The sequence below is a fragment of the Pteropus alecto genome, unplaced genomic scaffold (genome assembly GCF_000325575.1).
Source record: "Pteropus alecto unplaced genomic scaffold, ASM32557v1 scaffold249, whole genome shotgun sequence".
Lineage (NCBI taxonomy): Eukaryota > Metazoa > Chordata > Mammalia > Chiroptera > Pteropodidae > Pteropus > Pteropus alecto.
The window spans coordinates 587,638-615,087 of record NW_006443132.1 but is presented as its reverse complement, the minus strand read 5'-3'; the positions used below and the strand labels follow the sequence as shown (position 1 = coordinate 615,087).

The 27,450-nt window shown below is 38.6% G+C and overlaps 2 pseudogenes; both read left to right on the top strand.

Moving 5' to 3' along the window:
* The first annotated feature begins 4,138 nt into the window (after nucleotides 1–4,138).
* Nucleotides 4,139–4,753, top strand: LOC102892964 (annotated as a pseudogene).
* An 11,133-nt stretch (nucleotides 4,754–15,886) lies between these two features.
* Nucleotides 15,887–27,450, top strand: part of LOC102894789 — a 21,866-nt pseudogene continuing 10,302 nt past the window's right edge.

Here is a 27,450-nt window from a genome sequence, read left to right as displayed (position 1 = left end):
TAAGTTGAAAACTTATGTCCACATAAAAATTTAGACATGAATGTTGATAGCACCTTTATTTATAATTGCCAAAACTTCAAAGCAATCAAGAAGTCCCTCAGTAGGTGAATGTATAACTAAACTGTGCTATATCCAGACAACAGAATGATAAAATGAAATGAGCCGTCAAGACATAAAAACATTAAGGAAATTTAATTACATATTACTAAGTGAAAGAAAGCAATCTGAAAAAGGCTATACACTATATGATTCCAATTACATGACATTCTGGAAAAGACAAAACTGTGGAAACAGTATGAGGATCAGTGGTTGCTAGGAGTTAGGAGGAGGGAGTGAGGGATAAATAGCAGAACATGGAAGATTTTTAGAATAGTGAAATTAATCTGTATATTATAATAATGGATACATGTTATTATGCATTTGTCAAAGTCTATAGAATGTACACCAAGAGTGAACTCTATTGTAAACTATAGGCTTTGGATAATATGATATGTCAATATAGTTTCATTGCTTGCAACAAATGTACTACTCTGGTACAAGATTTTGATAGTAGGGGAAGCTGTGTATATGTGGGGGAAGGAGTATATGGGAAATCTGTGTACCTTCCACTCGATTTCATAGAGAACATAAAACTGCTCCAAAAATAAACTATTTTTAAAAAATAAGAGAGTACTAATATTTTAACAGCTATATATGGTGCCAGGTGGGTACTAGACTTAAAGGGGGATCACTTCATAAGTTACATAAATGTCTAGCCACTATACTGTATACCTGAAACTAATATAAAATAATATTGAATGTCAACTTTTAAAAAATAAAAAATGGTTAAAAATGAGTACTCAATTCTGATATTCTTACAACCATGAGAGTATAAGAGCTAGAGTGGAATTTGGGAGTTTATACAGAGAACAATGAGATAATATAGGAAAAAGTTTCAGTGGAGGATTGAAGGGAAAATGCTAAGCCTCAAGAGTATCTTAGGCACTGGGCCTGCCAGTCCCTCTGGCATAGTCATTATCAACCTAAAAATGCACTTTATGAATATATGGTGTCATCCATGATGTCTCTAATGCTATCACTGAAAGAAGGAATTCATATAGAAAATATGGTAAAAGAGTGTGGGAAACTATGCTGGCTGCCCACCAAACATGCATTCTCTCCCTTCACCCTTACCAACAAAGCCCACATTTTTTTTTCAGATATTTATACACTTGATCTACTTTATACCATAAACCACCACTTTTGTCCCCAGGTGGTAAAGACTAATTGATAAATCTAAGGACAAAAGCCAATATCCTGTGGATGGCAAAAACCAAGTGTTTCTTAATCCTCTCCTGTTTTCCACCATTGTATGTGGAAGGAAATACCTTAAAGTCATGAGGATGTATGAGAGTCTCCAAGAGACACCAGTTTATTTGACAATCTTCAGCTGGGGCTTCACAAGAGTTGCCCATAAAAGATTCAGAAGAGATGCTACCAGACTTCTCCTTCCTCCACAATTCATTCTTAAAACCAATGGGGTGGGGCAAACAAGGTAGAATTCAATAATGGAATGAGGCTAGGGGGAGCTGTGGTAGACCAGGACAGGTTGTAAAAGCTTAAATGATGTGAAGCAGGTAATCATGCAATTGAGGGGGATAGCTTAATGTGGGGTGTCTGAAATCAAGAAGGACAGCAGGATGATGAGAGCTTTCACATAGGAAGGATACCTGGTATCAGATATGAGAGTCTAAACAGAGTAAGGGGAGCTTTCTCATGAAAAGGCAGCCTGGTGTGAGATGTTGGAGCCTTAACAAGGTGAGGAGAATGTCCACATATAGAGGGAGACACAATGTGGAGTTTCACAGCTCAAGCATAGTGAGGAGAGCATTTATACAGGGGAGGAGCTCAGCGTACAAGGTAAAAATCAGGACAAGAAGGACATTCATGCAAGGGGGTAATCTGGAGTGAGGAGTCAGAGCCCAAGCCGGGTGGAAAGGGTAATCACACAAAGGGAGGAGCAGGCATAAGGTAGCAGAGCCCTAACAGGGTGAGAATAACATCCACATGGGGTGGGGAAAGGAACAGGCCAACATGGAGAGTCAGAGTCTGAGTAGGGATGAGAAAGACATCCACATTGGGGTAGGGGGTAGGCATGGAGTATAGGAATCCAAACATAGTAAGAAAAGTTGATACAGAGAGACAGCCAAACATAAGTTATTAGAGTCTAAGCAGGGTGAGAAAGGCATCCATATGAGGGGACATGCTGACATGGAGTGTCAGAACCTAAGTGGAGTTAGGAGATGCCCATACAAGGAGGAGGGTATGTCTGGCATGTAAGAGCCTGAGCAGGGTGAGAAGGAGGATACCACACACAGATGGCCATGAACCGACATGGAAAATCAGGTCTGAGCAAGGTGAATAAGGCATCATTAGAAAGGAGTGGTGCAGTGTGAGGTGTGTCATAGCTTGAATATAGTACAGAAGACATCCTCACAGAGGGGAAGCCCACCATATGGTGTCAATGTCTGAGATGGATGATGAAGGCATATATGCAAGAGAGAAAATGATGCCAGAAATCCTTGAGAAATGAGAAACAAACATGATGAATCCCATGATTGCCCCATATTACTGCCTGGAGAGATCCCCAGGGAAGAGGAGTCCCCACAAAACATAGCTGTGAAAATCAGCAAAGATTCCAACTCTCTTGGTGAGACAGAATGTTGTTGGAAACCCAGACATCCTCTTAAAGGGCCTACACACAGAATAGTTTGCTTCCAGGCACTCACTCTGGGCTCCTGCAGACAAACAACTCAGGAGGCACCAGAGACATACAAGGAAAGACTGAATAGTGTGGCTTCAGAACGAGTGCTGGAGGGACAGTTTCCTTTATCCCTATGTTGAGCCCTCCTCCTATGCAGCATACAGGCAGGAGCCATCGTGCCTGGGTTAAGCCCTCCCTGTACATGGCCAAATCAGAAACTGCATTAGCCTGGTGAACTCTACTCACTCCACCTTGGTGATTTCCAGAGACCCCACCGCACTCAACTCTCACACAGCTGGAGGCACTTTCAGTGGCTGAGTCTTATGGGCAGCCCACAGGTGGCCTCAGAACTTGAGGTGTCCTAGGGCCTTTGGTGAGCTGCCCCAGGCCCAGTACTGGTGGCAGCCTGCCTTGGATCAAACTGTTACCTTTCCCATTCACTTCCAGATACAGCAGAGGCAGTGAACAACTGCAGACAACTTTGTAGCTCTTACCAGGTAGCACTAGGCCGGTCACAGGCCGTGACTGAACTTGGTCTGCAATGGATCCCCTCCCAAGGGGGTCCCAAAAGCAACAAACCTGAAGGCTGGCTTCAAAACACAATAGAGCATACCTGAATAGCCATGCAATCATTATTCCCAAAGGATGATCTTAACAGGCACATCAGCCCCCTGGGGTGATCCCACACCATAGGGTCAGCCCCCACATAGCAGTTCATATGCTGTGGTCGTGGTTAATCATCAGAGCCAGTAAGGCTGAGAGTCAATCATACCTACTGATGTACCAATAGCAACCAAGGCTCAACTACAACAGGAGGGCATACACAACCCACACAAGGGATACTCCTGGATCAACTGGCTCAGGTGTTCAGGGAAACTACACCATTGTGCCCACAAGACACTTACTCCATAAGGCTACCATGCCAAGACTAGGAAATGTAGCAGATCTACCTAATACATAGAAACAAACACATAGAGGCAGCCAAAATGAGGAAACAAAGAAACATGTCCAAAATAAAAGAACAGGAGAAAACTCCAGAGAAAGAACTAAATGAAATGGAGGCAAACAACCTACCAGATATAGAATTAAAAAAAAAAAGCTGGTTATAAGAACACTCAATGAACTTAGGGAAGGAATAAATGATCTCAATAAGAACTCCAACGAAGAAATAATATGCATAAAAATGACTCAGAAACCATAAAAAAGAACCAGTGAGAAATGAATACAAAAACTGAAATAAAGAATACACTAGAAAAAATGAACAGCAGGTTAGATTAAGCAGAGGATCAAAGCAAATCAGAAGACAAGGTAGCAGAAAACACCCAATCTGAACAGCAAAAGAAAAAAGAATTTTAAAAATGGAAGCCAGTTGCTCTTTCCAGCCAGCCCTGAACCATGGACATCTCTCAGGACAACTGGCACAGGTGCCACAAGACTGAGGGCAAGAGAAAGTCCTACCACAAGAAGTGAAAATATGAGCTGGGATGCCCTGCTGTCAACACTAAGATTGATACCCACCACATACACACAGTCCATGTGCAGGAGGTAACAAGAAGTACCATGCCTTGAGGCTAAACATGAGGAAATTCACCTGGGGTTCTGAGTATTCTACATGCAAAACAAGCATTTTTGGTGCTGTCTACAATACATTCAACAACAAACTGGTCTGCACTAAGACCCTAGTAAAGAATTGCATCATGCTCATTGACAGCACACCATACTGGCAGTGGTATGAATCCCAGTATGCACTTCCCCTGGGCCACGAGTAGGGGGACAAGCTGACTCCTGAGATTTTAAACAAAAAATGATCAAGGAAAATTCAGAATAAATATGATGAAAGAAAAAATTGCCAAAATCAGCAGTCTTTTAGAGGAGCAGTTCCAGCTGGGCAAGCTTCTTGTATACATTGCTTCAAGACCAGGCCAAAGTGGCTGAGCAGATGGCTATGTGCTAGAGCGCAAGGAGCTGGAGCTCTATCTCAGGAAAATCAAGGCCCAGAAAGGCAAATAAATTCTCATCTGTCCTATCATAGCTCATGTAATAAAGGTGTTTATTGTTGAAAAATATGAAGGATAGTTTAAGGGACTTCTGGGACAACATCGAGTGTAACAACATTCACATCATAGAGGTACAAGAAAGAGAAGAAAAAATGCAACGGATTGAGAAACTATTTGAAGAAATAATGACTGAATACTTCCCTACCTTGGCAAAGGAAATAGACATATAAATCCAGGAAGAGCAGAGTCTCCAAAACAAGATGAACCCAAAGAGGCCCATACCAAGACATATCATAATTAAAAAGCCAAAAGTTAAAGACAAAGAGAGAATCCTAAAAGCAGCAAGGAAAAGGCATTGAGTTACTTATAAGGGAGTTCCCATAAGACTGTCAGCTGATTTCTCAACAGAAACTTAGCATGCCAGAAGGATTGGCACAAAATATTCAAAGAGATGAAAATCAGGACCTAGGACCAAAAGTACTCTACCTGGGAAGGCTATTAATTAAAATTGAAAGTGAGATAAAGAGCTTTCCAAACAAGAAAAAGTTAAAGGATTTTATGGCCACCAAGTCAATATTACAAGAAATGTTAAAGGGAGGTTTTTAAGAAGAACAAGGGGAAAAATAGAACATAAATATGATCAATAAACATGTACCTATCAATAATCACTTTAAATGAAAATGAACTAAATACTACAATCAAAAGAAATAGGGTAGCTGAATGGATAAGAAAACAAGACCCATACATATGCTGTCTATAAGAGACCCACTTCAGAATGAAAGACACACACAGACTGAAAGACATGAAAAAAGATATGTTATGCAAAGGGAAACAAAAAAAGGTGGAGGTAGCAATACTTACATCAGACAAAACAGACTTTAGAACAAAGGCTATAATAAGAGACAAAGAAGGATATTACATAATGATAAAGGGACCAATCCAACAGGAGGATATAACTCTTGTAAACATTTATGCACCCAACATAGGAGCAGCTAAATATATAAAACCATTATTGACCAACATAAGGGGAGATATCAACAGTAATACTCTCCTGGTAGGAGACTTTAACACTCCATTGACACCAATGGACAGATCTTCCAGACAAAAAATCAACAAAGAAATAGTGGGCTTAAATGAGTCACTAGACCAGATGGACTTAATTGATATTTTTAGAGCATTTCACCCCAAAGAGACAGAATATACATTCTTCTCAAGAGTACATGGAACATTCTCAAAGGAAGATGACATTTGAGGCCACAAAATAAGTCTTAATAAATTTAAGAAGATTGAAGTGTTATCAAGCATCTTCTCTGACTACAATGACACGAAATTCATTACAAGAAATAAACTGGAAAAGCATACAAACAGATGAAGGCTAAATAACATGCGTTAACAATGAGATGTAGGAAGAAAACAAAAGATACCTTGCGATAAATGAAAATGAAAACACAATGACCCAAAATCTATGGGGCAAAATGAAAGTATTCCTAAGGGAAAAATTAATAGCAATATAGGCCTACCTCAAGGAACATCTCAAATAAAAGATTTAACCTTACACTTAAAGGAACTAGAAAAAGAACAGCCCATGAAGCCCAAAGTGTGTAGAAAGAAATAACAAAAATCAGAGTGAAAATAAATCAAAGAGTCTAAAAAATATATAAAAGATCAATGAAATCAAGAGCTGGTTCTCTGAAAAGATAAACAAAATCAATAAACCTACACTCAGACTCATCAAGAAAAAAAGAGAGAAAACCCAAATAAATAAAATCAGAAATGAAAGAGAAGTGACAGCTGACACCACAGCAATACAAAAGACTATAAGAAAATATTATGAGCAATATTACACCAATAATGGGAAGAAATAGATAAATTCAAAGAAATATATGATCTTCTAAGACTGAATTGAGAAGAAACAGAAAACTGAACTGACTGATGACCACCAATAATATCAAATAACTAATCAAAAAACTTCCAAAAAACAAAGTCCTGGACTAGATGGCTTCATAGGCAAATTTTACCAAACATTCAAAGAAGAATTAACACCTACTCTTCTCAAACTATTCCAAAAAATCCAAGAGGAGGGAAGGCTCCCTAATTCTTTTTACAAGGCTACCATTACCCTGACTGCAAAACAAGAAAAAGACATTACAAAAACAAGAAAATTATAAGCCAATATCCCTGATGAATATAGATGCAAAAATCCTCAACAAAATATTAGCAAACCAAATTCAGCAATACATTAAAAACATGGTACATCATGATCAAGAGGGATTTATTACTAGCATGCAATTTTGGTTCGATATCTGCAAATCAATAACATGATACGCCATGTAAACAAAATGAAAGAGGAAAATTATATGATCATATCAACAGATGCACAAACACATTTGACAAAATCCAGCATCCATTTATGATAAAAATTTTCAGCAAAGTGGGAATAGAGGGAACATACCTCAACATAATAAAGGCCATATATGACAGACACACAGCTAACACCAGACTCAATGGAGAAAAGCTAAAAGTGTTTTCCTTAAGATCAGGAACAAGACAAAGATGTCCATGTTCACCATTTTTATTCAACATAGTATTGGAAGTCCTAGCTGCAGCAATCAGACAAGAAAAAGAAATAAATAGCACCGAAAGTGGAAGAGAAGTAAAACTGTCATTATTTGCAGATGGCAAGATACTATATAGAAAACCCTAAAGATTCCACCAAAAACTATTAGAACTAATAAATGAATTCAGCAAAATAACTGGATACAGAATTAATATTCAGAAGTTGGTTGCATTTTTACACACCAATAACAAACTATCAGAAAAAGAAATTAAGAAAACAAATCCAGTTACAATTGCATCCAAAAATACCTAGCAAGCAATTTAACCAAGGAGGTAAAATACCTGTAGTTGGAAAATTATAAGACATTGATGAAAGAAATTGAGGAAGATACAAATGAATGAAAGTATATACTTTTATTCGTTATTCATGAAAGGAATTAATGGATAGGAAGAATTAACATTGTTAAATGTCCATACTACCCAAAGCAATCTATAGATTCCATGCAATCCTTATCAAGATACCAATGCCACTTTTCGCAGAGCTAGAACAAATAATCCAAAAATTTATATGGAAACATAAAAGACTTCAAAGAGCCACGGCAATCTTGAGAAAGAACAAAGTTGGAGATAACACGTTTATACTACAAGCGTACAGAAATCAAAACAGCATGGTACTGGCATAAAAACAGACACATAGATCATTGGAAAAGAATAGAGATCCTGGAAATAAACCCATGCCTATATGGTCATTTAATCTATGACAAAAGAGGCAAGAACATATGATGGTGTAGACAGCCTCATCAATAAATGGTTTTGGAAAAACTGGACAGATACATGCAAAAAAAATGAAACTGAACCACCTTCTTACACCATATCCAAGAAAAAAACTCAAAATGGATTAAAGATTTACATGTAAGATCTGAAGCCATCAAACTCCTAGAAGAAAACAGGCAGTAAACTCTCTGACATTTTTCTTAGTAATATTTTTTTTTTCTGATATACCTTCTCAGGCAAGGGAAACAAAAGAAAAACTAGTGGAACTGTATCAACCTAAAAAGCTTTTGCATAGCAAAGGAAACCATCAACAAAACAACAACAAAAAAGGCAACTTGCTGAATGGGAGAAGATATTTGTCAATGATACAGCTGATGAGTTAATATCTAAAAGTTATAAAGAACTCATACAACTCAGCACCAAAACCAACAAACAATCCAATTTAAAAATGGGCAAAGGACTTGAATAGACATTACTTCAAAGAGGACATACAGATGGCCAATAGAGGTATGAAGATGCTCAATGTCACTATCATCACAGAAATACAAATTAAAACCACAATGAGATAGCATCTCAGATCTGTCAGAATGGCTATCATTTTCAATCAAAAAACAACAAATGTTGGTGAGAATGTGGAGAAAAGGGAACCCTGTACACTACTGATGAGACTGCAAATTACTTGAGCCACTAAGAAAAACAGTTCCATGGCTCCTCAAAAAATTAAAAACAGAACTACCTTATGCCTCAGCAATTCCACTTCTGGGTACTTATTCGATGAAATCCAAAACACTAATTCAAAAAGAAGTACTGCACCCCTACGTTCAGTGCAGTACTATTTACAGTAACCAAGATATAAAAGCAATCTAGGTCCCTATCAACAGACAATTGGATAAAGAAGTGGTACATATATACAATGGAGTATTATTCTACAATAAAAAATAAATAAAATCTTATCTTGTGTGATGACATGGATGAACCTAGAGGGTATTATGTTTAATGAAATACATCAGAGAATGACAAATACCATATGATCTCACTTATATGTGGAGTCTAAAGAAAAAAATAAACAACCAAACAAATCAGAAACAGACTCATAGACCCAGAAAACAAACTGATGATTGCCAGATGGGAGGGGGGTTGAGGGGCTGGGTGAAAAATTTGAAGGGATTAAGGTACAAGTTGGTAGTTACAACATAGTCACAGGGATGTGAAGTACAGCACAGGGAATATAGTCGATAATATTATAATAATTATGTATAGGGCCAGGTGGGTACTAGGCTAATTGGGGAAAATCACTTCATAAATTAAATGAATGTCTAACCACTATGCTGTATTCCTGAAACTAATGTAATAAATATTGAATTTCAATTCTAATTGAAAAATAAAAAATAAAAAGAAGAAAAGAAAAAGAAAAAGAAATAAAAAGAAACAAGAAACAGAATGATAACAGGAAAATTTCCAAACAGAAAATAAACAACACACTTCTAAATAATCCAAGTCTTAGACTCTTTATAAAGTGTAGGCAGAGTTAATAGAAACAAAGAGCAGATGATGAAAGACCCTTGGACTAGTGCTACGAAGTAGCCATTATATCCACAAGCTGGAAAGGAGTATCAAGGAATACAAACCTAGCAGAAAAGACTATGGCCTTAAGAACAGGAGCATTGTAATGGTTAGCACATGGCTCAGGACAAAGAGCCAGAGGAATAAATACCCAGACCTCATTTGTTTCCTACCCTCTAATGTCCTATCCTCTGGTAAGCATTTACATCCCTCCAATGTGTGCCCGTTCCTAGAATTCCAGCCACATAACTAGCCTCCAGACTTCTTTGTCACCAATATTCCTACAATATTCTTTCCTAGCCCAGATAAATCAACTTATTGAGTCATTGGACATGGATCAATAAAATTTAAATTCGGATATCTCTCCTTTTTAACAAATTGAACAAGTAAATGTAACTCCTAAAACTCTGCCTACTGGGAGGATTTTGCTTCATTACAGCCTTTCAGAGACACCCTTTAAATGGGCTACAATGCAATAGTCATTAATGTCCAGCTGATGAAACCATATTTGCAGACCCATTTATAAACCAGGGGTGTGCTGTTTCCACCTCTGTTAACTGTTTATAGTGAACTCCCCATAAGGCCATTAGGTGATTTCAATGAAAGATGTTGAAGCAGTAGGGATCAGTACCGTCAGAGTGTTCTCCAGTTGCTCATACATCTTACTTGTGCCTTCTGATTCTGTTTTGGTCTGTTCTTGTACTTACCCTTCCATTTAACAAAGAATAACACAGCATACATCCAGTATTATGATTCAGTGGAATAGATTACTACCAGTTCATGATGAACATTTTGGGGCACATAATTACTTGCTATCCCTCATTTAGGAATTTAGTCTCTACCAAGACCAAACAGCAGGTCAGAAATATTTTTCGAGTATAACATAGCAGGAGAAGGCATAACTTTATTCCAAAACCCTAGGAGTCTATGATTTTCTTATGCCGTATTCCAGTGGCTCTGCGATATCTAACTGCGCAGATATTTCTGATACCATTTTGTCTAATGGATCATAAGGTTCAGGATGCAAAATAATTCACTCAAAGTCCTAGATTTGACACAGAACTTTCTTTTGCTCCAGGCTCAAAACTGGCAGCCTTCTGGACAATCCAACAAATACTAGAGTGCAACTTACCCAAATGCAGTATAACATGCCTCCAAAATCAGTGCAACAATTTGTCTCTCACTTTTGAGAAGACAACTCAACATACTTCATGTGCACTTGAAAGGAATGTATATTCTGCTGCTTTGGAGTGAAATGCAGCCCCCAAGATTTGTCGAAGAAAAACCGCAGGTCCAGCCAGGACTGGTTGCCAACCACCAAAAGTGTCTCTGGTGGTGGCAGGCAAGCCAAGGACTGCTGACTGCTGCTGAAGAGGCTTCTTCCTTGAGTGAGCCTGGGCTGGTTGCTCAGCCACGGAAAGTCTCCAGCTGTGTGCAAGTTGGGTGGGGTAGGATCTCAGGGAGTCACCAGGGTGATCTCAGGGATTCACCAAGCCAATGCAGATTCAGATTTGGTCATCTGGCAGGAGGACTCAACATGGGAATGATGGTGCCCACCTGTAGACTGCTTGGGAGGAGGGCTCGATACAGGGATAATGAAGGCTGTCCCTCCCACCCTCCCCTGAAGCTACACAACTCAGTTTTCTCTGTATGTCTCTGATGCCTACCTCAGATGTCTCTGATGCCTACCATCTCTCCACTAGAACCTACAAGTGAGTGAGTCTGTGGGCAGGCTCTTTAAGAAGACACTTGGGTTTCAAGTAGCCTTCTGTCTCACTCTGATGGACAGAATTTTCTCAGCCAGAAGTTGTGGGAGCTCTACTTCCCAGCACTGGAACTTTGGACTGGAATTCTCTGATTGAATACATTTTTTAATAAGATTAAGAAGGAGGGATGTCCACTCTCACCATTCCTATTCAACATCATACTGGAAATCTTAGTGCAATAAAGCAAGAAAAAGAAATAGAAACATACAAATTATAAAAGAAGAAATAAAATCTTGCCACAGTCAACATGATTTTTTTCTATAGAAAATCATAAAGAACACGTTTAAAAATTTATAGAACTAATAAGTGATTCTAGAAAAGTAGAAAAATACAAAGTTAGCACTCAAAAATTGATAACATTTCTACACACTAACAACAAGTAATTGGAAACCAAAATTTCAAAATTGATAACATTTATAATAGCTCGAAAAAGGAATAGATATAAAGCTAACAAAACATGTATACACTGTATATGCTAAAAACTACAAAATACTGATGAAAACAGTAAAACACTGAAGTAAATGGAGAGACATATGGCATTTCTGGACTAGGAGAAAATATAATTTAGAAGTTAATCTATAGATTTAATGGAATACCAATCAAAATCCTAGGAGATTTTTTTTGTAGATATAGACAAACTTATCTAAAGTTTATTTGGAAAGGCAAAGGAAATAGAATAACTAGAATAATTTTGAAAAAGAAAAATAAAATTAAAGGAATCATACTACCTGAATTTAAGACATACTTTAAAGCTACAGCAATCAAAACAGTGCATTATTGACAAAGTCACGCACATGAAACAAAATCAAGAACCCAGAAATAGACACAAGTATATACAGACAACTGATTTTTTACAATGGTGCAAAGGCAACTCAATGGATAAAGGATAGTCTTTTCAACAAACATTTTTGGAATTATTAGACTTCTACATGCAAAAATAAATGAATCTCAATCTAAACCTCACACATTATATGAAAATTAAATCAAAATTGGTCATAGATCTAAATGTAAAACTATAAAAGTTTAGAACGCATAAGAAAAAAAACCCATATGACCTTGGGTCTGGCACCTAAAGTTTGCTCTACAAAAAGATTTGCTTTAAAAAAAATAGACTTCATCAAAATTTTTAAATGTTTGTTTTGCAAATGACACTGTTAAGAAAAATGAAAAAGCAAGCCACAGACTGGGAGATGATATTGGTAAATTACATATCTGACCAAGAACTTATAGCCAGAATACACAAAAACTCTCAAAACTTAATAAGAAAACAAACAATCCAATTAAAAGGTAAATGGAGGAACAAACAGACACTTCACTAAAGAAGATATAAATATGACAAATAAGCACATGAAAACTTGTTCACCATCATTAGATCAATGCAAACTGAAACTGTAATGAGATACCACCACATATCTATAAAAATAGCTAATGACAGTACTTAGTGCTGGTAAAGATATAGGGCAACTGGAATTCTCATATATTGCTGATAAAATGCAAAATGATATGATACGCTCATTCTGGAAAACAGTTTCGAAGTTTCTGATAAGTGAAACATGCATTTACCATATGACCCAGCCATCTCGCACCTGGCTATTTGCCCTAAGGAAATGAAAACTTATGTTCACACAAAAGCCTTTATATGAATATCCATAGCAGCTTTATTTGTAATACCCAATAACTGGAAAAAACCAAAATATCTTCCAACAGGTAAATGGATAAACAGACTGTGGTTCATTCATATAATGGAATACTGTTCAACAATAAAAATAATAAACTTTTGATGCACAGAACTACTTGGATGAATCTCAAAGGCTGAGTAAAAGAAACCTAATACATAAGTTTACATATTGTATGATGCCATTTATAAAACGTTCTTGGGAAAATGAAACTATAGTGATGGATAACTGTTCAGTGGTTGCCAGGATCTAGAAATGAGAAGAGGGTGTGACTATAACAGAACTGTACATAGGATTATTAAATACACAGGAACAGAAGTGGAAACCTAAGAGTTATTCTTCAGGAATAGAGAGAAAAGAATTCTTTTTAAAAAGGCAAGAAAGACATGCGATTAGGACAAAATGGTCCTTCTTCAGGTTTTGCTGGCAATAGCCAGAATGACAGGAGACCCAGAAGATTACCACTGTGAGCTCTGGCCGTGCTATCTTGACAGTAGAAACAAAAGCTAAGCTTGCTAGAGGGAGAATTAAAGCTGGTTGCCAAGAAGCACATGAAGACAAAAAGATAAATGGACAACTTGGTCTCTATTGCTCTAAAGAGTAATCAGGAAAAGAAGAACCCTTCTGTTTGGTATGGTCATTGTAATTGCTCATATATTTAGAAGATTAGCATGGCCCAAGGAAGGCAATGAGATCATCTTTGAGAGCTTCTTTACCATTCTATCACAGTGATGATCTGCTAGGTAGACTCTTGATTACTATGTAATAGCTCCTCACCTCCTCACCCCCGAAACAGTCCTGGATGATAACCCCAGGTAATGAAGAAATGTGTGCCAAATCAGATGATCTGCACTCCAAAAGGAATTTTCCAGTTAAAAAACCTACTTGAAATTTGTTGGATTTTTCAAGATCCCCTTAGAAGCTCAATTCCAAGAAAGTCAATAAGAGGAGAGGATAATGGAGCAATGGCTTGGCCTTTAACAAAGGGGATCCACTCTCAGGGGAAAGTGGAAGAAATGTCTGGGATCTTGGTGATACAGGACCCACAAAGCAAGGAGAACTAGACACATGCCAAAGAATTACAAAAAGATATAAGGGGAACTTAAGAGGATAAGACATAATAAGCGTAATATAAAGCTTTATATTAATCTTTTGCTTGGGTAGACACCTCTTAAATGAACAATATTTAATTTGGAATACAACATTTTCATTCTTATCATTATTGCAAGAAACTGTCTTTGAAACTTCTTTTTTTGAAATACACATGCTTGACCTAGAAGGATTCTATGCATGGAAAGTTACAAAGTTATAAGTGCTACCAGTTCTGTGATGATTCATGAATACCAAGGTTATCAACATTGCCTAGTCTTGTGCAAATGAAAGCAAAGTATTATCAGAAATAAGGACGTGAAATTTTGGACTTCAAGCATAAATTTTTCTTTCATAAAAAGATTTGGCCTTGGTGAGATCAGAGTTAGCAATATGTCAACCACTTGTGTAATTTTCATATTTTAAGCATTGATTTTTCCTTTGAAGAAAGATATGACTTTGCGGGACTACTTCAATAGCAGATAAAAGGGAAAGACCCATAAGTGATAACATATTCAGAGCTAAGGCTTTAACAATTCTTTTCCAAGGCTATAAATTTTTCTCTCTCATCTAAGCCAATTTTAAATCTCTATTTGAGGTCACTGCTTCTGAGCTAAAAAGGATAAAAGTCCTCGTTTCTTTGGTAAAAGTCACATATGAAGTGATTCTTAAAGATTTATGTTTAAATATTAGAAGTCCTAACCAGAGCAACTATGCAAGAAAAAGAAATGAAATGCATCCAAATTGGAAAAGAAGAAGTAAAATTATCTCTTTTTTCAGATTACATGATCTTATATTTAAAAAAACCCTAAAGATTTCACAGAAAAATATTATTAGAACTAATAAGCAAAATCAGAAGTTGCAAGATACAAAATCAACATACAAAAATCATTTGAATTTCTATACACTAACAATGAACTATCTGGGGAAAAAATTAAGAGCAATTCCATTTACAATAGCACAATAGCATCAAAAGAATAAAATACTTAGGAATAAAGCAAGAAAGTGAAATACTTGTACAATGCAAACTAAGAAACCAAGAAAGTAAAATACTTGTACAATGAAAACTATAAAATATTGATGAAATTAGTGAAAGAAGACTCAAGTAAATAGAAAGACATCCTGTTCTCATGGATGGATTAGAAGACTTAATATTGTTAAAATGTCCACACTACTCAATGTAATCTACAGATTCGATAAGTCCATATCAAAATCTCAGTGGCGTTTTCTTATAAAAAGAGAAAAAACAATCCTAAAATTAATATAAAACTATAAAGGATCCTGAATAGCCAAAGCAATCTTGAGCAAGAACAAAGCTGGTGGCATTACATGTCCTTATTTCAAAATGTATTACAGAGCTACAGTTATTAAAAGAGTATGGTACAGGCATAAAAACAGACATATAAACCAACAGATCGGAGATCTGAGAAATAAATCTATGCATATCTAGTCAACTGATTTTCTATGAGGGTGCCAAAAATACACAATAGAGAAAGGACAATATTTTCAACCAATGGTGTTGGGAAAACTGGATATCCACATGCAAAAGAAAGGAATTGGATCATTATCTTACACACATGCAAAAATTAACTCAAAATAGATTAAAGACTTAAAAGGATAATATGAAATTATAAAAACCCTAGAAGAAAATAAAGCTTAATGACACTGGTCTAAGCAATAATTTTGAATTAACCTGTGGGGTTAATTCAAATATATCCCTTCATGGACATAGGAGGCAAAGAGGACTGCTTGGTCAGCAGCCCCAAGGAGGACAATGAACAAAGCATTTCCAAGCTGTGTTTGCCCCCAAGGACACTACCCAATGCTCCCATGGGCACTATCTGCCCCTTTGGCTGTTCCCATGGACATTATCTGCCTGCTGTACTTGAGGATGCGGCTGATGCGGTCCTCCTGATGCTAGCTAAGCAGCACATCCTGTTCTCATCCACGAGGTAAGACCCTTGCTTACCTGGATGAGGTAATCTCCCTCCCATTCTCCAAGGGGAATCCAAGGTAGGAATCAGCCGAGGAGAATCCAGGATGGGCCTCTGGGTCCATATTGTTTGAGGTAGCAAGCCTTGTAGATTCTTTGGGCCCACGCAGGGAATGGAGGGACACTGATACGCTTATGGGCCTCTTACAGATTCTACTGAAAATAGGAGAGTGTTGTTCTTTAAAAAAGAAGGAGCTGTGGGCCACAGTGGGTTGGCCCCACCTTCAGGTGCTGAGGCTGTTACTAAACAGTTGCATGCAGAAGAGAGAGTGAAAACTCTTGAAGAGGAAGTAAAGCTGGAAAGAAACATGCGAGTCACACAGGTTCATAATAAGGACATTCTGAGATGACAGAACAGGCTATTTAGCAGCTGTAGGACCTAGCCTGCTGCTTTGTGAGAGTACAGGCACAAAAGCTAACGAGTGCTTGCATATGCACAGTGATTGCACAGTCAGAATGGAACCCCAGTAAGTGAGACCCCATAGCAGAAAGTGAGTCAGAGTCATATGAAGAAGTTGAGGTGTTCCTCCAAGGGGAAGCCACGGGTGCATCTCAGGCTCACCCAGTTAAAGTCCAAAAATTAAAGACTCAAAAGGAATGCCCAAAGGGGCAGGACACAAGGAGCCTGTCTCCTCCCTTGAACTATCTACACACCTCTGCCTGCCCATATACATCCAGAGAGCTGGTAGAACTGGCTGCCAAGTTCCACCAGAAAGGATCAGAGTCCATGGCAGGGTAGCTATTCTGCCTATGGGATACTGGGGTGGACGGAATAATACTATCTGAGGATGAATTGACCCAGATGTCCTCTGTCACCACCCACCCTTCCTGGCACCAACGTATAAAGGGGGCAATCCAATATGCAGAAAATGCATCACTGCTGAATTGGCTCATGGAGGGTTGCCGCATGATGTGGCCAAATGTGGGGGATCTGCCAATGGCCCAGCCACACTGGACATCCATGCCGGAGCTGCAAATGTTCCTTGGGGATATGAGAATGTGTCATGCTATTTATATCAAGCTGTTTGGGGAACCTGATATGGTGCCATTTACTGCTAGGATGCAGAAGCGCATCATCCAAACAGCCCCACCAGCCTATTATGGAACCTTGGTGCCTGTCCTGTCCACACTAGTGGGGAGAACAATCCAGGCAGGAGTACAGGCTGTTGCTGATTTGGAGGAAATTGAACTGGCTAGACAGAAACAAGGAGTCCAACAGGTCCAGGGGAAAGAGAGAGAGTCCACTATGGGTGTGTAGCAGAGGGTAAAGGTGGCCCAGTGAAGGTGACCAGAAAGCAGTTATGGATGGATCTGATAACGGCTGGAGTTGATCCTAAAAGAATTGATAAGCAGCCTAATGCAATGTTGATGGTGCTCTGGTGGCAGCTTAAACTGGAGCAAAGATTCCGGTCCCTGCCCGACTGACAGGCAACTGTCCACACCCTGAATGGGGCCCCAAATGGAGGACCAATCCAACCCCTGGCCCCTTGCTTAGAGGAGCTGTTGCAGGACTCAAAGTAGAGTTGTCGCCAGCCTATCCAGAGGATAACCCCTTGGGACCCTTGTTTGACTAGGGATGTGGCCAAAGTCTCTAGCAATTTGGGGAGGGGAGACTGCTGGAGACTAGACACTTCATGTGGAGATCATCATCTACTGGTTCCCCGATAATATTCAATGCACATTAGCCTTTGTTGATACTGGGGCCGAATGTACCCTGATCCTTTGTTGATACTGGGGCCGAATGTACCCTGATCCTTTTCACGGTAACCGTAAAAAGTTTCAGGGGTCCCTTTCCACATTTGATGGGTATAGATGACAGTCTATTCAGGTAAGACAAGTCATCCTCCCCTTGGCCATTGGAAGACTCCCACCACAGCCAAACAAGGTTCACATTTCCCCAGTGCCTGAGTTTATTCTGGCGGTAGATGTGCTTTCCAGGCTGGACTTGCAGACGACCACAGGAGAATTCCAGTTGAGATTTCGTATGGTAAAAGCAGTCCTCTGAGGTCATGCATGCCACTCCCTGTGGTCCTCCCAGTGCCACGTCGAATGGCAGCCATGAAGCTGTACTGATTACCCAGAGGGCATAAGGACATAGGAGAAACCATCCAAGAACTGGCCAAGGAAGAAATTATCCATCCAGCACACAGTCCCTACAATGCCCCTGTGTGGCTGTTGCATCAGCCAGATGATTCCTGGCACATAACCGGACTATAGAGAACTAAACAAAGTGGTCCCACTTCTTTTCTCTGCTAGCCTAACGTCACTACTATTATAGACACGTTGAGTGTGGAATTGGGAACTTACCACTTTGTGCTAGATTTGGCAAATGCATTTTTTCTCCATTGACATTCACACAGTCAGGATCAATTCACCTTTACCAGGGAAGGATGACAATGGTCCTTCACCATTCTACCAATAGGATATCTCCATAATCCCACTATCTGCCATGGCTTTACGGCTAAGGACTTGACAGATTGTACTAAACCCTCCAACGTACAATTGTACCATTAATTTGATGATGTCATGTTAACCTCTGATTCTCTTTCAGACCTGCAGTAGGCTGCCCCAACATTGGTAATGCACCTGCAGGGAAAAAGATGGGCCATCAACGAAAACAAGTTGCAAAGCCCTGCCTTGACTGTCAAATTCTTGCAGTTTGTCTGGTTGGGTAAGACAAAGGTGATGCCCATGGCAGTGATAGATAAGATTCAGGCTTTCCCTCTATCCACCACAGTTAAACAACTGCAGGAGTTCCTAGGTCTCCTGGGATAGTGGAGGGTTTTTATCCCATATCTAGCACAACTGGTACATCCCCTCTATCATCTGATTCATAAGGGGGCCACCTGGAAATGGTAAGAGGAACAACAGAGGGCCTTCATGGCTGCCAAGCAAGTGGTGGGGACAGTACAAGCACTAGGCATCATTGATCACACATGCCTGTGCAAATTAGATGAACATGTCACTCCGGATGATTATGCCCAGGGGTTCTGGCAATGGCAGGAACAGACACACGTCTCAATTAGGTTTTGGTCCTAACTCTAGAAAGGCGCAGAGGGGTGATAGAGCCCATTGAACAAGAAGCCAATGCTATGTATCAAGCTCTTTTGGCCACTGAGGCCTTGACTGGGCCCACTGAAGTGGTGGCAGAAACAACCTATCTCACTGTAAGGTAGGTTCATTATGTGGCTGCCAGGCCCAAGGGTTTGGAGGCTCAATGCTCTACTTTAGCAAAACGAAGTGCCTACTTGCTGCAACACAGTAAGTTCTCTACTAGCATGTTGAGCCACGAGCTACAGCAGGTTCTGGGGCCAGTACTCTACCAAGCTCCAGCCACCCCTGGGCTGATTCCGTATGTGCCAGAATCCACTATCTGAGATGAGAAACCCCCTATTCCAGAAGACACCTAGTATACTGATGGCTCCTGCAGGGGCCAGCCACTCACATGGTGAGCCATTGCTTACCAGCTGGTGACAGACAGCATATGGATGGATGAAGGGACCAGGCACAGTAGCCAATGGGCTGAGTTACATGCTGTACGGCTTATAATAGCCAAAGAGAAGGGCACTCTGACCATCTGTACTGATAGTTGGGTTGTGTACCATGGGCTGACTTTATGGTTAGCCTGGTGGCAGGCCAATCACTGGCAAGTGGCCCGGTGGCCCTCTGAGACCAAGATATGTAGCAGGATATTTATGGCTTTAGTCAGCACAAGACTATTATACTCTATCATGTGAATGGACATCAACATTTGTGATGCCCAAATAATGCAGAAGCAGATGAGTTGGCCTGCATACGATGCCTGGGGGCCAAACCGGACCAGGCGTGGTATACCCATCCAGGACAGGCCCTTGTTACTGTTACTCCTCTAACCCAGGACCAGATGGTAGCATGTGTTCTCCTGAATGGGCAGGACTTACCTCTTCTGGTACTCCTTAAACATCTGTCATATCATCTTTAGTCTTGCTGCCGGTAACACCTTTCTGCAATGGGCCAGTATGATGGCAGCCAAGAGCAACCGCTCGGCATGTTGGGTTTGCACCAAATTTCCAACAACGGCATCTACTGGCCTCCCTGGTGGATAGACCCAGCCAATGCCTCCACCTAGGACTAGTTTCGTACCTGGGATAGCACAGATGCAATGTTCCACTCTACACAGCAGCATGTGTACACCCTGGTCTGGGAGCGGGTCAACTGCTCCTGATCCTGGTTGAGTTACTCTGTTTGGGATGGTGTGGGATGGCTGATGGCTCTCTAAGTAGAGGTATGCCAGCTTGCCTCTCTGCTCATTGAGAGGCATAATAGGACAGGAAATGCTACACAGCGCACCATGGGGTGGTTACCCAAGTCCCTCCGTTAAAACATCACCATACTGACAGTTAATGACAGATAGGGCAAATGAAAGGTATTATTCTCCACAGGAGTCTTCCTGGTCCCTTGGGAGACACTCTGAGCCTGTGGGAAGCACAGATGGCCATATCTGCCCTACAATGGTACCAGTCTATGTATGTGGAGACATCCCTACATTCCTGGACAAGTGCTTGACACTCTGTCTGACACACCCCACAACTGGGACACCTTTAAGACTTGGCATCAAGTAAAACATACCAATTGGTGGTCCTACTTCATTGCACTGTTTGTTCCCTCCTCTGGTACCATCCTTAACCAGGCATCTATTGATACCCTGACTAATCATACTGCCACGATTTTGAATTCTACTCTACAGGTCTTCTCCCTCCTCAATGACAAAGTATCTCAGATGAGGAAGGTGGTACTCCAAAACCGTATGGCATTGGATATGCTTACAGGTGCCCAAAGGGGAACTTGTGCTGTTATCCATATGAATGTTGTGTGTACATTCCTGACAACTCCCGTAATGTTACTCAAGCCCTTGAGGCCTTAACCAGGGAAATTTCACATATTGCTACACTGAGAGTGGACCCCCTCTACTACCTGGTGGTCCTCCCTAGACTCATGGGGTAGCTACCCAGTTGTGGGGTTGCTTGGCCTATTTTTATTATTGCTAGTATGAGGATGTAGTCTTTATTGTGTTTGTAGTAAATTGATGCAACGTGCAAAGGCCCTGGCCACCCAGGGATGCTCTGTCCGGAAGAACTGATGTGAAGAATGTGAGGTGGAGGAGCTATGTCAGGTTGGAGTGTGGGGTTAATTCAAACACAGCCTCTCCACAGATATGGGAGGCAAAGAGGACTGCTTGGTCAGCAGCCCCAAAGAGGACAATGAACAAAGTGTTCCCCAGGATGTACCTGCTCTCAAGGACACTTTCTGCTGCTCCCATGGGCACTATCTGCCCCTTTGGCTGCTCTTATGGACATATCTGCCCGCTCTGCTCCTGGACGTGGCTGGTTCAGTCCTCCCCAACACTAGCTAGGAAGCACATCCTGTTCTCATCTGCAGGGAAAGACTCTTGCTCCCCTGGATGAGATAATCTCCCTCTCCTCTGCTCACATATAAAACAATGCCTGCTCTTGGCCAGATGTTTTTTTGCTGCAACTCCAACCTACCAAGAGCTGAAGCTTTGCTGTATTGCAAGTAATAAATGGCATGTCTCACTCTGCTGGTCCTCCTGGTGGATTTTTCAGAATATCCAAAGCCCAGGTGTAGGTTCCTGGCCTGGAGCTCCTACATTACAGCCACCAAAAGCAAAGGCAACAAAAGTAAGAAAAATCAGACAACATCAAACTAAAAAGCTTCTGCACAGCATAGTAAAAAATCAACAGAGTGAAAAGGTAACCTATGAAGTAAGAGAAAATGTTTGCAAACCATACATCCAATAAAGGGTTAATATCCAAAATATGTAAGAGACTCCTACAACATAACAGCATAAATAAATAAATAAATAAATAAATAAATAAATAATAACCTGATTTTAAAAACGGGCAAAGGACATGAACAGGCATTTCTCTAAAGAAGATATACAAATGGCCAACAGGTATATGAAAAGATGCTCAACATAAGTAACCTTTCAGAGAAATGTAAATCAAAACCAAAATGAGATGTCACCTCACACTGTCGAGATAACTATTACCAAAAAGATATAAGATAACAAGTATTGGCAAGCATATGGAAAAATCCGAAGCCTTGTACACTGTTGTGGGGATGTAAAATGTTGCAATCACTATGAAAAACAGTATGGAGATTACTCAAAAAATTAAAAATAGAACTACCATAAGACCCAGCAATCCTACTTTAGTGTATATATACAAAAAAACTGAAATCAGGATTTCAAAGAAACAGCTGCACTGCCATGTTTATTGTAGTATTATTCACAATAGCCAAGACAGAGAAACAACCTGAATGTTCATCAATGAATGAATGGATTATTTTTAATGTGGTAAGCAAGGCTGTTGAGGACAGGACATTGTGGACAGCACTCATACATAGGGTTGCCAGGAGTTAGAGCAAACTCAATGACACATAATGCACACATACACATACAATGGAATATTACTCTGCCTTGAAAAGGAAGGAAATTCTGCCAGACGTGACAAAATGAATGAACCTGGAAGACATTATGCTAAGTGAGATAAGGCAGTCACAAAAGGAAAAATGCTGTATCCTTCTACTTATATGAAGTATCTAAAATAGTCAAACTCATAGGAACAGAGAGTAGAATGGTGATTGCCAGGGACTGGCAGAAGAAAATGAGGAATTGCTCTTCAATAAAGTTGCAATTACACAAAATGATTAAGTTCTAGAGATCTGTTATAGAAAATTGACCCAAGAGTTAACAATAGTGTATTGTGCATTTACATATTTTTAAGTAGATAGAACTCATGTTAAGTATTCTTATCACAATAAAAAGGGGAGGAAGATTTACATTTACACATTGGCATTGGAAAATTTCATACTAAAAACTTTTTCTTATTTATTTTTTAACTTTTCTCTAAATAAAAAATAAGTATAGAAGATTCTTCCTGGGCACGTAAGGTCTGGGGGAATGGTTTTTATTTTTAAAGTGACTAAAACAAAGGCCATAACAAGAGACAAAGAAGGACCGAGTAATCCCATTTCTGGGTATTTATTTGAAGAAACCCAAAACACTACTTCAAAGGGACGTGTACATTAATATGTCATTGCAGCATTATTTACAATAGCCAAAATATGGAGGCAAACTGCGTGTCCATCAATGGATGAATGGATAAACAGGAAGTGGTACATAAATATAATGGAAGATTACTCAGTCATAAAAAAAAATGAAATCTTGCCATCTGCAACAACATGGATGGACTTAGAGGGTATTGCACTGAGTGGAGTAAGTCAAAGACAAATATTGTATGATTTTATTTATATATGGAATCTAGAGGACAAAATAAATGAAGAAACAAAACAGAAATGAGCTCATAGATATAAAGAACATTTTGATGGTTGCTCAGTGGACAGGGAGGGGGATTGGTGAAGGGGGCAGGGGATTAAGAAGTACAAATTGGTAGTTAGAAAATAGTCATGGAGACGTAGAGTATACCACAGGAAATGTATTCAATAATATTGTAATAACTATGTATGTATCACTGTGTTGTACACCTGAAAAAAAATAAAAAACAAAATGTTAAAATAACAACAAAAAATTGGTATTTAAAAAATAGTCACGAAGATATAAAGTACAGCATAGGGAATACAGTCAATAATATTATAAGCACTATGTATAGTGCCATGTGGGTACTAGACTAATCATGGAGATCACTTCATAAATAATATAAATATCTAACCACTATGCTGTACATCTGAAACTAATATAAAATAATATTGAATGTTGACTTTAATTGAAAAAATTTTTTAAACTTTTAATGACTATAATTTCATCCCTATGGTGAACGTATAATTTCTAGAATGCAAAATTGAGAGAATAGTGTCATACCGTAATTAATTCCATTCAAAATGTGGATATTTGCAGCAAACTTGGAATGGCTAAGATTCTCAATAGCTGTAATTTTCTCAATTTTTCATTTGCTTTATAGTGGAAAAAAACACTAGCCAGGGTATATGTCAAATATGTCTGAAGGTTATTTGTAATGGTGCCAGGAGTTACCTGGACATATTAAGAACAAAAGATTGTAACTGTAATGTGCTATAATCCAATTATACTTTGGTCTTCTATAAGTTGGTATTCACTGAACACAGTCAATATTGTAAAAACCACAGGAGCTTATTGAAATCAAGCCACATGAGATTAGTGGGTGGATTTTTCTTATTTATTTTTACATTTCTAATTATTACATTTATTTTTTATTAAAGTATAATTGACATATATTATATTAGTTTCGGGTGTACTGCATAGTGATTAAACATCTATAAACCTTATGAAGTGATTGCCATGACAATTCTAGTAATCTACCACTACACAAAGTTAATACGATATTATTGACTATATTCCCTATGCTGTACTTTACATCGCCAGGACTTATTTTATAATTGAAAATTGGTACCTCTTAATCTTCTTTATCTTTTTTGACCACCATCCCAGTCCCTCTGGCAACCATAAGTTTATTCTCTGTATCTGTATCTGTATCTGTTTTGTTTTGCTTGTTCATTTGTTTTGACTTTCAAATTCCACATGTAAGTGAAAGCATACGGCATTTGTCTTCCTCTGCCTGATTCGTCCACTTAGCATAATACCTTCTAGGTCCATCCATGTTGTCACAAAGGACAAGATTTCATTCTTTTTTATGACTGAATAATATTCCATTGTGTGTGTGTGTGTGTGTATGACTTCTTTATCCATATATCTGTCATTGGACGCCTAGGTTACTTCCATATCTTGACTATTGTAAATAATGCTGCGATGAACATATGGGTGCATATAACTTTTTGAATTAGTGTTTTCAGTTTCTTGAGATAAATGCACAGAAATGGAATAGCTAGATCATATGGTAGTTCTATTTTTAATTTTCTGAGGAATCTCCATACTGTTTTCTATAGTGGCTGCACCAAATTAGATTCATTAACAGTGCACGAGGGTTCCCTTTTTTCCACATTCTCTCTGATACTTGTTATTTCTCATCTTTTTGATAATAGCTGTTCTGACAGTTGTGAAGTGATACCTCCTTGTAGTTTTGATTTGTGTTTCCCTGATGATTAGTGATGTTAAGCGTTTTTTCATGTGTCTGTTGGCCATTTGTATGTCTTCTTTGGAGAAATGTCTATTCAGGTCCTCTGCCCACCTTTTAATCAGATTGTTTTGTTTGAGGGTTTTTTTCATGTTGACTTGTATAAGTTCTTCATTTATTTTGGATATTAACCCCTTATTGGCTGTATAATTTACAATTATCTTTTCCTATTTGGTAGGTTGCCTTTTCATTTTATTGATAGATTTCTTTTAGTTTAATCTAAATCTTTTTAGTTTAATATATTCCCATTTGTTTATTTTTTCTTTTGTTGCCCTTGCCCAAGGATACATATCCAAAAGATATTGCTAAGACCTATGTAAAAGAGTTCATTGCCTATGTTTTTTTCTAGTTTTATGGTTTCAGATCTTATATTTAAGTCTTTAATCCACTTTGAGTTTATTTTTGTATATGGTGTGAGAAAGGGGTCTAGTTTCATTTTTTGCATGTATCTGTCCAGTTTTTCCAACAAGTAGGTGGATTTTTAAATTGTTACCATTGACACATTCCCATCACAATTCTTCATAATGTATTTTTGGGGATTTCTAACTGGCTTTGATTGCTTTAAAATAAGACCACATACAAGCCAAACAAAGAGATCAAAATCACTGCAACAATATTTACAGTAGAATAATGTTGGAAACAACCTAATGTCCATCAATAGGTGACTAGTTCAATAAAATTGTGGAGTATTTATACAATAGAATACTATGAAACCATCAGGGGAGAAAAATTAAGAATTCTATGTGCATTGAAATGGAAGATCTCCAAGGTATACAATTAAATGGAAGAAAAAAAAAAGATATATATCAGTGTTATAGGATGATGCCACTTCTGTGAAAGAGTGGAGGGTATATAAGCTTGAATATTCCTAAAATATCTTTGAGAGAATGCACAAGAAATTGGCAACAGTGACTGCTTCTAAGGAAAGGAACCAAGTGGCTGAGTGAGGAGCCAGGAAGACTTACTTTTCGCTGAATACCATATTGTGCTGTGTGGCATTTAGTTACCATGTGCATGTGTTACATTTTTTAAATGAAAAACGACATGACTTGTTAAGGTGTCAAATATTTCAGTTTAGAGATATCACGAATAATCAAGTAGCAATAAAATTAACATTAACATAAATGATAACAGTCAACAGAAACATGAAATCTGCAGAAAGAGCCTTGAGTCCATGATATTGAATAAGGCAACTAAACCTCTTCAAAAATGATTATTCATTGATGTGACCATAATTCAGATAGGTGCTATAGCATAGTCTATGCTAGACACAATTCCACATTTAAAGTACATTTAGGTGATTTTAATGTGGTTAAAAATCAATCCACAGGCATTTTTGACACAGTTACAAACTCTACTAAATGATAGTAGAGGAATAAAAATATATACAACAATGGGAGTAAAAAGAGTTAGAGGAAACACAATAGTAGATGAGATATTTCAACAAATTTTGGGAAGATGAAAATCAAATGGAGAAGCAATAATAAACTTAGCAGAGAAGAGAAAGCTACAATTTGAATGCCTCCCAAAACCAGTCATATGCCCCCAGAGGACCACAAAAGATTTGGGAATTGTAGGCATAAAATATTTTGGAAGGTGGAAGTGAATTATAAGACTGGTAACAGAGATTAGTTGTAACTCTGTATACATGGTGGTTAAACACACAAATTTTCTCCCTACTTTGCAAATTAATAATTACTATCTCCCCTACTCCACAAGATGCCTGAGGCTTATTCTCTGAAGAAAATGAAGCTGAGAGGATTTGGATGTGTGGACATCAAGTACAATAGACATTAGAGTGAAACATAGGACTGCAAATAAAGGAATAAAATTGAATTATATATCTGAAACAGTGAGATGACAGCTCCCTCCCATTGGCCTGTTTTCAGAATACTTAAACATGGGTTAAACTCCTCAGGTAGGAATTCAGAAAATTTTTTACCCAGGGAGATTAAAGACCTCAAAGAAAGGACCTCCAGATACAAAGAACTGAGTATTTCCTTAGTACAAATGCTGTTTTGCCAACATAGCACCCTCTGGAGAAGTCTAACAATTGAAAATTCCCAGTCACCTACTCAGAGCTTTCAGTCAGCTTTTTAGTTCATCTTTCTATCACACTGATATGTCTCCTGACATGATAGGAAGAGTAACAGAGACAACCAAAA